This window comes from Macrobrachium nipponense, chromosome 6 (assembly GCF_015104395.2).
Source record: "Macrobrachium nipponense isolate FS-2020 chromosome 6, ASM1510439v2, whole genome shotgun sequence".
In the NCBI taxonomy this organism is placed as follows: domain Eukaryota; kingdom Metazoa; phylum Arthropoda; class Malacostraca; order Decapoda; family Palaemonidae; genus Macrobrachium; species Macrobrachium nipponense.
Genome location: NC_061108.1, coordinates 80,680,015 through 80,695,718, shown reverse-complemented (window position 1 = coordinate 80,695,718; position 15,704 = coordinate 80,680,015). Strand labels below are relative to the sequence as shown.

General features: G+C 41.6%; 1 long non-coding RNA gene across 2 annotated transcripts in view; it reads right to left on the bottom strand.

The window, feature by feature from the left end:
• Nucleotides 1-952: 952 nt before the first annotated feature.
• The window catches only part of LOC135216910 (uncharacterized), a 58,828-nt gene continuing 44,076 nt past the window's right edge, over nt 953-15,704 (bottom strand). For both annotated transcript variants that reach the window (XR_010314962.1, XR_010314963.1), the window contains exon 3: nt 953-1,032. This is a non-coding gene — a long non-coding RNA (uncharacterized LOC135216910). The remainder of the gene's footprint in view (nt 1,033-15,704) is intronic.

Below are 15,704 nucleotides of genomic sequence, written 5' to 3'. Positions count from 1 at the left end.
GGAGCTGAGCCGGAGGGAGAAAGGAGGAAGACAAATCGGTGACCAAGGGCGTAGCCGGGGAGTCATCTGACGACTCCTTAGCCGGCTTCAGCGGCTTCTTCCTCCCCCCGTAGCGCTCCCACTGCGCCTCCGACCAAAAGATACAAGTATCACAAGTCTCGGCGCGAGAGCATTCACGCCCTTGACACCGAGCACAAGAATCATGAGGATCTACCTCCACAGAAGAGCGGAAAGCCCCACACTTACGGCCCCCAATACCCGGGTATAGCCTACGGTTGATGGGGGGTCGAGGGGGCTTACTTCGGCTCTTGTTGCGTAATTTCCATAATAAAAATTAAAACCAAAACAGACACGCACTTACTTTGTACTTGCAACACACACAAGTAAAAGAAAAAGTGAGAAAGTCTTCACGCAGTGAAGAAAACAAAGCATACGACAGAAGCGTGCAGAGAGACAAAGAGCAGCATGTCCATCCACGAGCACGGCCGAAAGCAAAGTGACTCCTCACCTCGCAGTCGAGCGTACCACTAACTGCCAGACAAGTAGTTAACTACCGAACCCCTTGTTCGAAAGCTTACAACCGGTTCAGCTGCCGCTAAGTACCTTCCTGTTGTAAAGGACCGAGGGTTTGTATACCATATCGGAACAAATGTACATTATAATGTAACGTACATATAATTAATATTTCTAGTGTAAAGAGAAAACTACCAATTATGTTTAATTCTTATTTCTGTCTAATTGTTCAGCAAGTTACCTGTATGGTATTTATATATATATATATATATATATATATATATATATATATATATATATATATATATATATATATATATATATATATATAGATAGATAGATATATATATCAAGGAACAAAAGGAACTTTGGGTTTGAGGAATATGATCCTCTCCCCAAGCCCAGTAGTCACTCTACTATGACAATACGTACTACCTACCTCAGAAAGATGATCAAGTTACTATGACTGTGATTTCTGGATATCAGTTCGTGGCCTTCTGAAGAGTAAAATGTGTGGTTCTGAAAAAAATGAGGAAGATTAGAATATATTTACATTTTCTACACAAACAGTTCCATCATAAAAGGCAAACTAATTCTACTAGATATGTGTGGTTTCATCACACCACTGAGTGGAAAACAATAACTCAAAAGCCATTCAATCTAAATAGGTTTTTTGGAGGGAGAGGAAAAAAAAAAAGTTTCCACACCAAAGGTGAATATGATAACTACTGATGATATGTTTTGATAGTGACCGTATTCTTTAATGAACATATCTTGGGAAAGATGAGTACATAAGATGATTAGCTTTCATTTCAGATTTATCACAAAAGAGAAAAATTCATTTATTAACAACTCTCACTATATTATTTGAGAGGTGCTTGTGATGAAAACTCCCAATAGCACCAAATTTCCCTTACTGCCAGTTTCAAACTAGTTCAATCCATAATCAGTGGACTAAATGCCAGATCATTTACATAGCTGACAGGGAACAGGAGCAGATCATCAACATGTATTTGCTATTCATACAACTGTCTACTTATTGTCAAAAAATAAACTCACTTGCATTTATGAATGATGAAATGAAGTGAAGCCACTTCTTGAAATACTATAGCATAAATTTCATTACCTCATCATCTTAAATACAAATGGTATAAGTAACATGGTTGATATACTTGCAGTTGTAAAGTCCCTCAAGGGAAACTAAAAGGTAGGATCCATGGTGCCATGTTCTTAAAGTATGCATTGCCAAACCCCCACTTGTGGAAATAAATAACTAAGAAAAGCTGGACCACTTGAACAAATTCATGAGGCACTAAAGGATGATGACAGATGAAGTTCACTAAAAGTACAGTGATTTGAAGTGGTAACTTTGGGTACTTTATGGGTAAAATATCTTCCTATCAATCCAAACTTTCAATAAACATACACACAAAGTTATTATACCCTTATCTTTCTACATATATTTGTGAGGTTCATTCTTCTGTTCTGTATAGAAATAGTAAAAATGATATTGTTAGTATACAATAAAGTTTTGTACATACTTACCCGGCAGATATATACTTAGCTTATGTCTCTGACGTCCCGACAGAATTCAAAACTCGCGGCACACGCTACAGGTAGGTCAGGTGATCACCCTCTCCCGCCGCTGGGTGGCGGGAATAGGAACCATTCCCGTCTTCCGAACAGATTTTCTCTTACACCTATCTCCTGAGGGGAGGTTGGGTGGGCCATTCATCGTATATATCTGCCGGGTAAGTATGTACAAAACTTTATTGTATACTAATAATATCATTTTTGTACATGCAACTTCCCCGGCAGATATATACTTAGCTGATTGACACCCTTGGTGGCGGTTAAGAGATAGTTACTCAATATAAATAACAATAAAAACAGGGAAACATCATCTGTTGTAGGTCATATATATAAACTTATTTAAAACCTTGGTTCCTACCTTATTGGGCAGAAGACTTCATGATTACTGTCTATGAGTCTGCTTGCCTCAAGAGTTTCAGTGGGGATGAGACCTGACACTGATAGCTCTTCTGGATCGTGTCAATGGGGGCAAGCCCGCTTACTTGACAGAGCCTTGTCTTGGATCATACCAATGGGGGCTGACCCACTTACATGGTAGAGCCTTCACCTTTGTCATATCAACGGGGACTAACCCTCTTACATGACAGAGCCTAGGTCTAAACCACTAACAAGGAGCACAAAAAACCAATCCCGACCACCTGACCACACTACATTTGTTAACACTACGATTTGAAAGGAGCATTCCCAAAACCCCTTCCAATCGACCATAAAACACAACACCAAAAAAACGTTTAAAATTACTAACTTAACTAACTATAAAGATTAGGTTCAGCTCCTTGCCCCAGCAACGAATCTGCAGACACGAACGGTCCGAGAGAGAAGCACTTATCATAAGTGACTCGCACGTCTCTTAAGTAATTTGATGCAAAAACCGAATTGCACCTCCAGTAGGTGGATTCGACAAGAGTCTGTATAGACATATTCCTATGATACGCTAAAGAGGTAGCTACAGCTCTGACCTCATGTGCTTTGACTCTTAGAAGCCTTAAATGTTCCTCTTCACAGGAAGCATGCGCTTCTTTGATAACGTCTTTAATACAAAACGCTTGAGCATTCTTAGAAATCATCCTCTTAGGATATCTTACGGAACACCAAAGGCTATCCACATTTCCACCAAGTAGCTTCTTCATCTCTAGGTAGAACTTGAGGATCCTGATGGGCAACAATGTCCCTCTCTAAGTCTCTCCTACCAAAGAGGACAGTCCCTTAATCTCAAAAGTCCTTGGCCATGGTTTAGAAGGATTTTCGTTCTTTGCTAAGAACAGGGGATTAAAGGAGCATACTGCAGAATCTTCCTTAAAGCCCACAGTTCCTTCTAAAGCCTGAAGCTCACTAACTCTCTTAGCAGAGGCTAGTGCAAAGAGAAAGAGAGACTTTCTAGTCAAGTCTCTGAATGAGGAATTTTGAGGAGGTTCGAATTTCTCGGACATTAAATATCTAAGAACCACATCCAGGTTCCAACTAGGTGGTCTTATAGTCTTGGACTTCGAGGTTTCAAAGGACCTTATCAAGTCATGCAGATCCTTGTCCTCCGAGATATTAAGGCCTCTATGTCTAAAAACAGAGGAGAGCATGCTTTTATATCCCTTTATTGTGGTAACGGCCAGATTGCATTTCTCCCTCAAATAAAGGAGAAAATCAGCTATTTCCATTACAGAGGTACTGGAAGAGGATACTCTCTGGTCCCTGGCCCATCTTCGGAACACCTCCCACTTCGACTGGTACACACGAAGAGTTGAAGGTCTTCTGGCTCTAGCAATTGCCTTTGCAGCCTTGCGTGAAAACCCCCTCGCTCTGACGAGTCCTTCGACAGTCTGAAGGCAGTCAGACTGAGAGCGGAGAGGTTTTTGTGGTATCTGTGGAAGTGGAGATGTCTGAGAAGATCCTTCCGCAGTGGAAGGGACCTTGGGAAATCTATCATCCATTCCAGTACCTCTGTGTACCAATCTTGGGCTGGCCAGAATGGGGCGATGAGGGTCAGTTTTGCTCCCTCCGCCGAGACGAACTTCCTTACCACTTCTCCTATTATCTTGAAAGGAGGAAAAGCGTACCCGTTGATCCCCTTCCAATCCAGGAGACCGTCCACTGCAACTGCCTTTGGATCTGATATCGGAGAGCAGTAGTTCTCCAACCTTGCATTCCAATTCGTTGCGAACAGGTCGATATTGGGTCTCCCCCAGAGGTCCCAAATCTCGTTGCACACTTCTGAATGCAGAGTCCATTCCATGGAAAGGACCTGATCTCTTCTGCTCAGAAGATCTGCTCTTACGTTCTTTTCCCCTTGGATGAACCTGGTTAGGAGAGTTATTCGCCGTTCCTCGGTCCAAAGAAGAAGCTCCTTTGCTTTCTCGAAAAGGGAGAAGGAGTGAGTCCCTCCCTGTTTCCTTATATAGGCTAGAGCTGTCATGTTGTCCGTGTTCACTTGCAACACGGCACCCAAGACTTGAGGTTCGAAGCGAACGAGAGCTAGATGGACTGCTGCTAGTTCCTTCTTGTTGATATGCCAGGACACCTGTTCCCCACTCCGGGTGCCTGACACTTCTCTTGAGCCTAGAGTCGCTCCCCATCCTTTTTCCGAGGCGTCTGTAAATAACACTAGGCGAGGGCTCGACAACTGAAGGGAGAGCCCTTGATTTAATCTGTTTGGCTCTAACCACCAACTGAGGTCCTCCTTTATGCTCTTTGAGAGCTGAAAGGAGTCCGAAAGCTCTTGGTGCTTTTGATCCCATTTCTCCCTGAGGTAGAATTGTAGGGGTCTTAAGTGTAGCCTCCCTAGAGAAACGAACTGTTCCAATGAGGAAAGGGTCCACAGAAGACTCATCCAGTCCCTCGCGGAACATTGTTCTTTCTCTAGGAAGGTCGTCACTTTCTGTAAACATCTCTCCTGTCGTTCCTTTGATGGATACACATGAAAACCCCGAGAATCCATCAGAATCCCCAGATAGACAATGCTTTGCTGGGGATTCATCTGAGACTTCCCGAGGTTTAATAACAGTCCTAGGGACTGAACTAGGTCCAGTGTTAATTTCAAGTCCTCCAGACATCGATCCTTTGATTGGGCACGGATCAGCCAATCGTCGAGATACAATGAGATTCTTACTCCTTCAATATGTAGCCAATGAGGGACATTCCTCATAAGACCCGTGAACACTTGAGGGGCCGTGGCAAGACCGAAGCATAGGGCTCGAAATTGAAAAACTTTGCCCTGTACCATGAATCTTAGGTACCTCCTGGACGAGGGATGGATAGGCACATAAAAATAGGCATCCTGAAGGTCCAGGGACACCATCCAATCCCCTGGACGAAGAGCTGCAAGAACGGAGGATGTAGTCTCCATCGTGAACTTCGTCTTGACAATGAAGCAATTCAGGGCACTTACGTCCACGACTGGCCTCCACTCCCCTGAGGCTTTTGGTACAAGAAAAAGACAGTTGTAAAACCCTGGAGATTGCAGGTCTTGAACCCTTTCTATCGCCTCTTTGTCCATCATTTCTTCTACTAGTTGTAGCAGGGCCTGGTTTCTTAAAGAATCTCGATATCTTGCTGTTAACTCCCTTGGAGTTGTTGTTAAGGGAGGTTTCTCCCTGAAGGGGATAAGGTATCCTCTCTCGAGGATAGAGAGGGACCAGTTGTCCGCCCCTCTCTAAGCCCAGACTTTCGCAAACTTCAGCAGTCTGGATCCTACTGTAGTCTGGAGGACTACTTTCTCATTGCGGTTTAGGGAAGGGCTTGCGTGCTGATCTTCCTCTCTTAACCGGTCTCCTACTCCTAAGAGAGAGTCTAGCTGTCGTTCTCCCTCGAAAGGGCTGCTGAAAAGCAGGCTTCTCTCTTTTAGTTAAAGGGACTGCCGGTTTCAGTCTTTTCGCCGACTGTGCAAGAAGATCTTGAGTTGCCTTTTCTGATAAAGACTTAGATATGTCTCTCACTGTCTCTTGTGGAAACAGGTGACTAGACAGGGGCGAATAAAGCAAGGAGGCTCTCTGTAGAGGAGACACCGATTTTGCCAAAAAGGAACTGTAGACAGATATCTTTTTAAGGACTGCAGATCCAAAGAGAGAAGCCAGTTCCGTAGATCCATCCATCAAGGCCTTATCAAGACAAGAAAGGACACTCGTTAACACTTCCATAGAAACAAAGTCTGGATCCTGTGCTCTCTTGGCCAGGGCTCCCAAGGGCCAATCCATAAAATTAAAGACCTCAAGTGTGCGAAATAGACCCTTAACCCCTTAAAAGACTTATTTTTTCAACATAATGTTTCAAAAAGAATCTAATTGTTTTATTGAATTAAATTAAAATATAACTTGTTTAGACTCTATTCTAATTTGATTTCAACAGAAAATTGTGATTATTTTATGTAAAATTGTAATTTTTAGAAACTCCACTTGAGACCTTTTTATGGCCAATAACGAGTTATCTCGTATAAATTATAATCATTTTATTCTATCACGAGATATCTCGTATGCTTTGTTTTAGTAATTTTGATAATAGGAATTGAATAAAAATCATATTGATGCTTGATAACTTTTTATTTTTCCACTTCATTTTGATAAAAGTATTTTTTCATTTCATTTGAATAAAAAAAAATTCACCATTAGAATAAACAAAATCATATATTTCTCTTCATTTGGGTAAAAAAAAAAAAAAAAAAAAAAAAAAAAAAAAAAAAAAAAAATCACTTCACATAAACCAGCGTATTTCCCAATCATTTTGTAATGTATGATTTGAAGCAGGGGGTTATACACAGACTAACTTCACATATCTCACACATGTAGCGAGACTCTCGTCTGATCGGTTTTCCATTATTATCCCTTTTCTTAGAGCAAACAACACATTGCCTTGTAGGAAATTTCTTTTTGGGTGTAGGAGGAATGTCAATTGGAAAATGCCTTCCTGAATAGCGGGTAGGATTCACTGAAATAGATGGTCTACCTGGTCTTGTTTGAGGGATTTCAGCATGATACTTCTTCAGAGTTGAATCAATTATTTCCAACCTGAATTTGAGAGATGAACAGCAATTTTCATTACTCATTTTGAAACACTGATATGCATTCCAAAGGGCTAGATCTAGATGATGGAAGAAAACTTTTTTGTAATATTTTTTTGTTCTTTTCCTGGGAACAGGATAATTTGCCAAGTTTTGATCCAACTTATCCACACCACCCATTGTGTGGTTATAGTCTACTACAACTTTGGGCTTCTTTTTCGTACCTCTCCTACTCGCAACTTCAACTTCATCACTATTGTGAACTGTGGAGAGTAGAACAACATCTTTTTTATCCTTCCATCTCATGGCCATAACTTTACCTCTACGATAAGCAGACATTTTCCCCTTCTTCAACTTTTCAGTTTTCAATGAAACTGGCAGGTCTTTTCGATTTATTCTAACAGTGCCATAGCAATCTGTTCTACATTTTACTAGAATATCCACTAACTAAGGACTGGTGTAATAATTGTCTATTGTAAGGCAATAGCCTTTATTCAAAAGAGGTTTCAGTAAAGTCATTACAACCTGTAAGGATTTAGGCAATTCATTGAAATCCTGGTCGAATTGTGTTCCTTTACCTACATAAATAAAAAAACTCCACACATATCCTGTACTCGCTTCACATAACATAAAGAACTTTATGCCGAATCTTGATCTCTTCAATGGGATATATTGTACCCATCCCAATCTTCCTTTATATAGCAAGAGACTCTCATCAATTGAAATATCTCTTTGTGGGGTGTAGACAGTTCTAAATTTATTTTCTAAGTGCACATAAATAGGATATATCTTATTCAGTTTGGGATTAGGATGCGAATTTGCATCGTATGCTTCATTATCAGAAAAATGCAGGTACTGCCTGATTTTCTTGTATCTTTTGAAAGGCATAGTTTCAGCAAAAATTGGGGTTCTAAGAAGTGGATTTTTAGACCAATACAAGGATTCTTCAGACTTCTTCACAATTCCTTTCAAAGTATTTAGTGCTAAGAAAACTCTGAGTTCAGGTGGAGTTACAGGATGCCACGTATTTGGGTCTGCATTGCATTGCTCAGCAAATCTATTGGTTTCAGGGCAAATAAGTTCAATCAGTTCATCATCAAAAAATGCATGGAAAAAATCTAAAGGCGACATACTTTCAATATTCCCTGGGATATTGAGACCTGTTGTCCCTGTGAATGGAAATCGAGGGGGTGGAGGGGCAGTAGAATCTGCGACTCTCCTCCATTGTGTTTCATCCATTACTGTATCTGTATCTGTATTGGTATCGCTGTCATCGTCACTGGAATCATCCAAGCTTGAATCGTCGCCTTCTGAGCCAGAACTTTCAAGCTCTGTAAATGATTCCTCAGTATCACTGTTGTCATGGTAATTTGCCATAACTGGGCTAAAATAAAAAATAAATAAAAGGCTAGAATAATAAATAAATAGTGAACATACTAACAAATTACTCGACAATATATCATATAAACAGTCTAAAATAAAAAAAAAGAACAATGAAACTTACCTAAAACGTGAAAATGAAGAAATACAGAAGATTTTAAAAGTCACCACTGGAGAGCTAGTAAAATAGTGCGTACTCATCGTAAAAAAAGGAAAAAAAAAAATCCTTGGAAAAAATTATACTTGACGTATCACAAAATGGTCAAGAGACAAACAAACGACACGAAATCATCATAATAAGTCAATAATATAACATATAAACAGTCTTAGATGACAAATAAACAACCAAATTTACTTAGAACTGGCGAAAATACGATACAAAATACGTACAAACGAACGAACAACCTCTCAAGATCACCGGTTACTCTATATACCACAAAATACTCGTGGGGTTAGCTAACAAGACACAACAGCAACACGATGAATCAATAATATAACATATAATCAGTCTAAGATGACAAATAATGCAACCAAACTTACCTAATTAGGCAAAAATACGCAAAAAACAAAAAAAACAAAGGTCAAAGATGGCAGCTGAAGTGCTACTAATGATGCGTCGTCTGCACGAAAAAATACAGAAAATTATCGTTGGTAACTCACGACTTCCAGCAGCAAATACCACTGCCAAACGTATGATATAGGACGAGATATCTCGGAGAAGCCTGCTGTAACAATACTGAGCCACGAGAAATCTCGTATTAGCCCAATATTCATGTTTAACTTTTCAACGAGATATCTCGTGGTAAGTCCAAAATTTTTAGCACACTGATAACGATATATCTCGGGTTAATCTTGTAAGGGGTTAAGTAAATGGTCCATTTCGCACATTCCCCATGAAGCCTTTGCCGAAAGAAGAGAGCGTCTTCTAGACGAATCCACCAGTGATGAAAAATCAGCATCTGCTGAAGGAAGGCCCAATCCCATTGGTTCTTTCGTGTCATACCAGACACCTGGCTTACCTGCCAACTTCGAAGGAGGGCAGGAAAAAACAGTCTTGCCCGCTTCTTTCTTAGAGAGGAGCCAGTTCTCCAAGCTCTAGATGGCTTTCTTCATTGAAAGAGTCGGATTCATTTTCACGAACGAAGACGACTTGGAAAGCTTAGTGCTTGAAAGCAGTGATCCCGGCGAAGGAGCATCTGCAGGACGAAGAGAGTCCCCGAACTCTTGAAGAAGCAGGGCTGCCAGTCTCTTGTAATCTGAGACACCCGCATCTATAGGAACTTCCTCCTCAGATACCTCTTCAAAGGTAGCATTAGGAGAAGAATGCCTCTTTGGAGAAGGAGTCCTAGAAGAAGTGCTCTTCTCCTTCGAAGGAAGCTTGGTAGAGGAAGGAAGACCACTTCCCGAAGCGATCCTATTGCCGGAAGAAACAGTTTCTACTGGAAGGGGCCTAGCAGAAAAAGAATGCCTGCTTCTTCTCAAAGGCTCTTGCTGTCTGAGAGGGGAAGACCTCGCATCTTTACAGGAAACTCTATCAGGAGTAGGGCGAAAATCCCGTAACAGGCTCTTTCCAGGCTCTTGGCGCCTGTGAGGAGAGGCACTAGCGTCACGTCGGTGGCGTCTATCAGGCGCTACGCGCCTTGGGGTAGAAAAGCGTCTGCTCTCATCCTGGCTCCTGCCAGGAGAGGGGTTTACTTCCTTTCGAAGACTCTTGCGAGAAGGAAAACTCGTAACTCCTAAGGAGAGCCTAACAGGAGTAGGGCGTACAGAACCAATCATGCTCTTCTCAGGCTCCTGGCGTCTGCGTGGAGAGGCGCTAGCGTCCTGTCCTGGGCGCCTGGAAAGAGTAAATCGCCTGGTTGGCGAATACTGTCTTACATCACGATGGCGCCTACTAGGAGAGGCGCTAAAATCTCTCCGAGAACGTCTGGGGGGAGAGATTTCTTCATCTCTCTCTCTGCGTCCCCGGGAAGAGCGGAGACTATCCTGTTCCTTAAGATAGCAAGGAGAGGCGCTTCTATCTCTCTGAGAACGCCTATAAGGAGAAGAACGTTCTCTACTCCTACGTAAGGATCGACGATCCTGGCTCCTGTCAGGAGAGGGGCTTGTGCCCTTATTCAGGTGTCTAGACGAATGCGGGATCCTACTAGAAGAAGCTCTTCTGGTAGGAGTAGTAGATCGTTCTCGACAAGGAGAAGCGTTTAGCAACGATCTTGTTGGAGAGTAGCGCCTTCCAGGAGAGAGACGCCTACCAGAGTCCGAACGCCGACTTGATGACCGTCTCTTAAGAGAGCTCTTTACTGGAAGAGAGACGTCCTTCCTGCGAGAAGGCTCCTTAGACAGCGAGCCTACTAACGAGGATAACTGCTCCTGCAGTCCTACCAAAAACTTCTTGGTAGAAGAGCGAATTCCTTCCGGAGAAGAAACAGGAGACTTCATCGCTCTCTTCTTCTGAGCGGGAGAATACTCCGGAAAAGGCTCTGGGCTGGAGTCTAATGCGTCTCCTGCAGGAGCCTTCCAGGTTCTCTTCAGAGGGCGCGACTTAGAAGCGGAGCTCCATCCGCGTCTTGGAGAAGAAGAATCCAAGTCGGAAAAACACTTCCTAAGGACGCTTTGTCTATAGCTGTCCAAGGCAGCCTGGGACGAGTCTACAGGACCTGCCGAAGGGACGCTTGACCATTGGGAATACTCTACATCCCCCTTGCGGCTTTCGACATTCCTCCTCCCTTGGTCATGGGAGTCTGAAAGAGGTCTAGGCCTAGGAGCAATGCGGAGTCGGTCAGACGCCCCCTCCACTACACTGGGGACACTGTACACTTCACTGCACACTTCACTCTTACCTTCCATTTCTCGTTATTGCCTTTGCAAATTACGGATCGACGCTTCCATTGCAGCTTTCTCTGATCGAGACGAATCTACGATTATCTCCATTTTTGTCTCCATAAAAAGCATTCTCTTCTTTCTGTGAACTTCAGCAACTTTCTTGGGACCCATGGCTAATATGTACTGCACGTAATTAAGTTACGTATGTAGTACGTATACTAATTAGGTTCTCACAACACGATAAAGTAGCACAACGAAATCACTAACGAATTTATGATACTAAACGAAATCGTTGGACCGAACAAATGCCGCATGCGTACGATAAAGCTTTGGGTAAGTGGCCGAGTGAAGGCACGCCGCCACGTAAGATGCATGATAGGAGGGATGCTGTCCAATAGGAGAGAAGGATCTCATGGCTTGGCTAGCATCAGGAACCAATGGGAGAGCAGGAGGATGGTGGCGAGTCTACTAGAACTAAGATTGCGGCGCACGGCGCGAGTTTCAAAATTGTTATCGGGCAAATCTCGGAATTTCAGAAACCTTTCGTATCTTGAAAACTTTTCGTATGTAGAGCAGTAAAAATTTTCGTGTCAGCTTTCGTATCTCGAGTTTTTCGTAAGTTAAGCCTTTCGTATCTCGAGGTACCACTGTATTTTGTTCCTGAAGACAAAACGCAGAAACCTCTCTGAGTTTTGGTGTATTGGAATGTGAAAATATGTCCTCAAAATCGATGGAGATCATCCAATTCCCTTGACGGATTGATGAAAGAACAGACTGATTCGTCTCCATCTTGAACTTTGTCTTCTGCACATATTGGTTCAGAGTGCTTACGTCCAATACAGGTCTCCATCGCCCCCAATGACTTGGGGACAACGAACAGATGATTGTAAAAACCTGGGGTTAGTGGCTCTTCTACTAACTCTATTGCTTTCTTTTGCAAGAGGGACGAAACCTCTTCCGAAAGGGTGATGAATTTCTTTGAATGTTCTGAGTAAGCTGTCAAAGCTATCGGAGAGCCGGATAACAGTAGCTTTCTCTTGAACGGAATATCGTATTCGTCTCTTAAAATCTTTACGATCCAAGGTTCCGCCCCTTTTCCTTCCCATTCTTCCCAAAATTGATGGAGTCTCGCTCCTACTGTAGTACAAAGGACTGATACACTACTTCTTGGTCGAGGGGTTGGTTGAGGATTTTTTTAATAGATTTAAAGGTGAAACGTGCTCTACCCCTTGATCTTGGTAAAAATCTACCGAATCCCCTGCCCCGAAAGGGTTGTCCTCAGCTGGCTGGCGAGGGGCATACATTAGGAATATTTTCTCTAGTACGTTTAGTGGATTGCGAGAGAAGATCCTGTGTTGCTTTCTTCTGCAATTCGGAGGCAACTAGCACTACTGTCTCCTCTGGAAACAGGTGCTTCTTATCCAAGGGTGAATGTAAGGCAGACTTTTGAGCACGAGATACTCCCTTAGATGTAAAAGAACACCACAGTTCTCTCTTCTTTAGGATGCCTAACATGAAGAGAGAGGCTAGTTCCGCGGATCCATCTCTAATCCCCTTATCTAAACAGGAGATCACTCCCGAAATGTCTGCAAAGGCTTACTCATTCAACATGGAATAACTCTTGAGTTCATGTCCCAAGGTTCCTACTGTCCAGTCCAAACACTTCAAATACCCTAAAATGTTATTGTCATGATACAATAAAGTTTTATACATACTTACCTGGCAGATATATACAGGCAGTCCCCGGGTTACGACGGGGGTTCCGTTCTTGAGATGCGTCGTAAGCCGAAAATCGTCGTAAGCCGGAACGACGCTTGGAAATATGTCTTAAACTAATAAAAAGTTATAAAAACCTTACTTGTAATCATTTGGTTACACTACATGTTGTTTCCTGTAGTTTTATGTACAACCTGGAGTTATTTTCATAAAAGAATGTTGGTTCTTGAAGGTAAAAACTATTGTAATCCTCTGGTGACACTACATTCTTGAAGTTTTATGTACAACCTGGAGTGATTTTGCCAAATCTTGAGGGCTACAAGAACAGCTGATTACTATTGACGTATCATATAGACTAATTAAAGTAAACGTATCTTTAAATAGGCTTATATATTAGTATCAACAAAACATTTCCTGCTTGAGTCAGAGGCCGTTTAATGAAACGAACACTTCTCTGTCCTATCTGTTCAGAAAATAAATGTTACGTCAATCCCCGAGACGGTGACCATTGCTCTCTCTCTCTCTCTCTCTCTCTCTCTCTCTCTCTCTCTCTCTCTCTCTCTCTCTCTCTCTCTCTCTCTCTCTCTGATCAAATTACACTGGAACTTTGACATATGATTGCCCTTATATACGAATGTTTTGAGATACAACAGAAAATTTGCGAAAATATAAGCTTTGATATACAACGAAATATTTGAGATACGATTTTGCGATGAGTGTTAGTTGTATAGGCGACCGATGAATGGCGTTCAGTCTGTTTGTTTGTTGGTGCTGCATGTTAACACGTCGTTGTTTAGTTAGTTGTATTTGCGCCTATTTTTCGTGTTATTTTGTCTATTTTATTATTAACCATGGGTCTCAAAGCTAAAGACAAAGCAGGTGATAAGAAAAAACCCAGAAAATGATTTCGATGGAAGCAAAACATGAAATTATAGCAAAGCATAAAACCTTCCAAAGGCATCACCATTATTTCTAAACTACAAACTGATTAAAATAAAAAAAATAAAAATTAGTTTAGCAATGTTATTTCATTTGTGTTTATTACGTAGTTATTAGTGTACATACGTAAATAAAAAGAGAACAAATCGTTCCCTGCCACCCTTCCATACCTCATCCCCCTGCTGGCCTCACGTCATCTTTCGTTGTGTTAAGTAAAATTCCTTTCTTTTTTTTAATTGATTTTATTAACATTTATTATCATTTATCACATTGCTGTTATTTTATCATTATGTGTGTTATTACTCGTTTATTTGTGTATAAATTGTGTATATTATATGTAATTTAGCTGTGTTTAGGTGTGGTTTCATACCGCTAGAACGGATTAATACATATTACATTATTTTAAATGGGAAAAAATGCTTTGAGATACAACTGTTTTGATATACGACGATGGTAACGGAACAAATTAAATTCGTATGTCAAGGTTCCAGTGTACTGGATAATGTCTCTCTTTGGATACTTCGATTTTGCCAAATCTTGAGGGCTACAAGAACAGTTGATTACTATTTACGTATCATATAGACTAATTAAAGTAAACGTATCTTTAAATAGGCTTATATTATTAGTATCAACAAAACATTTACTGGCATGAGTCAGAGGCCGTTTAACGAAACAAACACTTCTCTGTCCTTAACTCGGAGCGTCGGAAGACACCTCTCTCTCATCTCTCTCTCCTCTCTCTCTCTCTCTCTCTCTCTCTCTCTCTCTCTCTCGGGTCGGCTCTCTCTCTCTCTCTCTCTCTCTCTCTCTCTCTCTCTCTCTCTCTCTCTCTCTCTTCTCCACTCTCTCGATTCTCTCTCATCGATCTCATCTCGTCTCTCTCTCTCTCTCTCGCTCTCTCTCTCTCTCTCGTTGTAATCTAACCAGAAACTTCGTTTTGTTATTATTACTGGAAACAAGCAATGATTTTTTTCATTATTTGTGCTTTTGGACAGTTTTATGTAAACTTTGCCACTGCAAGCTAGTATGTATTCATTCGCTCGGAAACTAGTTCCGCATATGAGGCGTCACTAAAAATCATAGAAAAATACGACATAAAAAGTGTCGAAAATCATCATAACCTCAAAATTTTTGTTGTAATCTAACCAGAAACTTATTTTTATTAATATACTGTGCTAAACTATAAAGGATTTTTATCATAGTATGAGTTTTTTAAAAGCGTCGTTAACTCGGAGCGTCGGAAGCGTCAGCGTCGTAACCTCGGAACAAGCGTCGTAACCCAGGACGGATTTTTCCATTGAATATTTAAGAAAAAGCGTCGTAACCTCGGAACGTCGTAAGCCGGAACCGTCGTAACCCGGGGACCGCCTGTACTCAGCTATAAACTCCGTCGTCCCCGACAGAAATTCGAATTTCGCGGCACATGCTACAGGTAGGTAGGTCAGGTGATCTACCGTCCTGCCGCTGGGTGGCAGGAATAGGAACCATTACCTTCTAGAACCAGATTTTCTCTTCCACCTGTCTCCTGCGGGGAGGCTGGATGGGCCATTTATCGTATATATCTGCCAGGTAAGTAGTATGCATAAAACTTTATTGTATCATGACAATAACATTTTTATACATTCAACTTCCCTGTCAGATATATACTTAGCTGATTAGCACCCATCGGTGGTGGGTAAGAGACAGCTATTTACTGATTAGACAGGTAAACAACATACGTTGTAGGTAATAAATAAATAAAACCTTGGTTCCTATG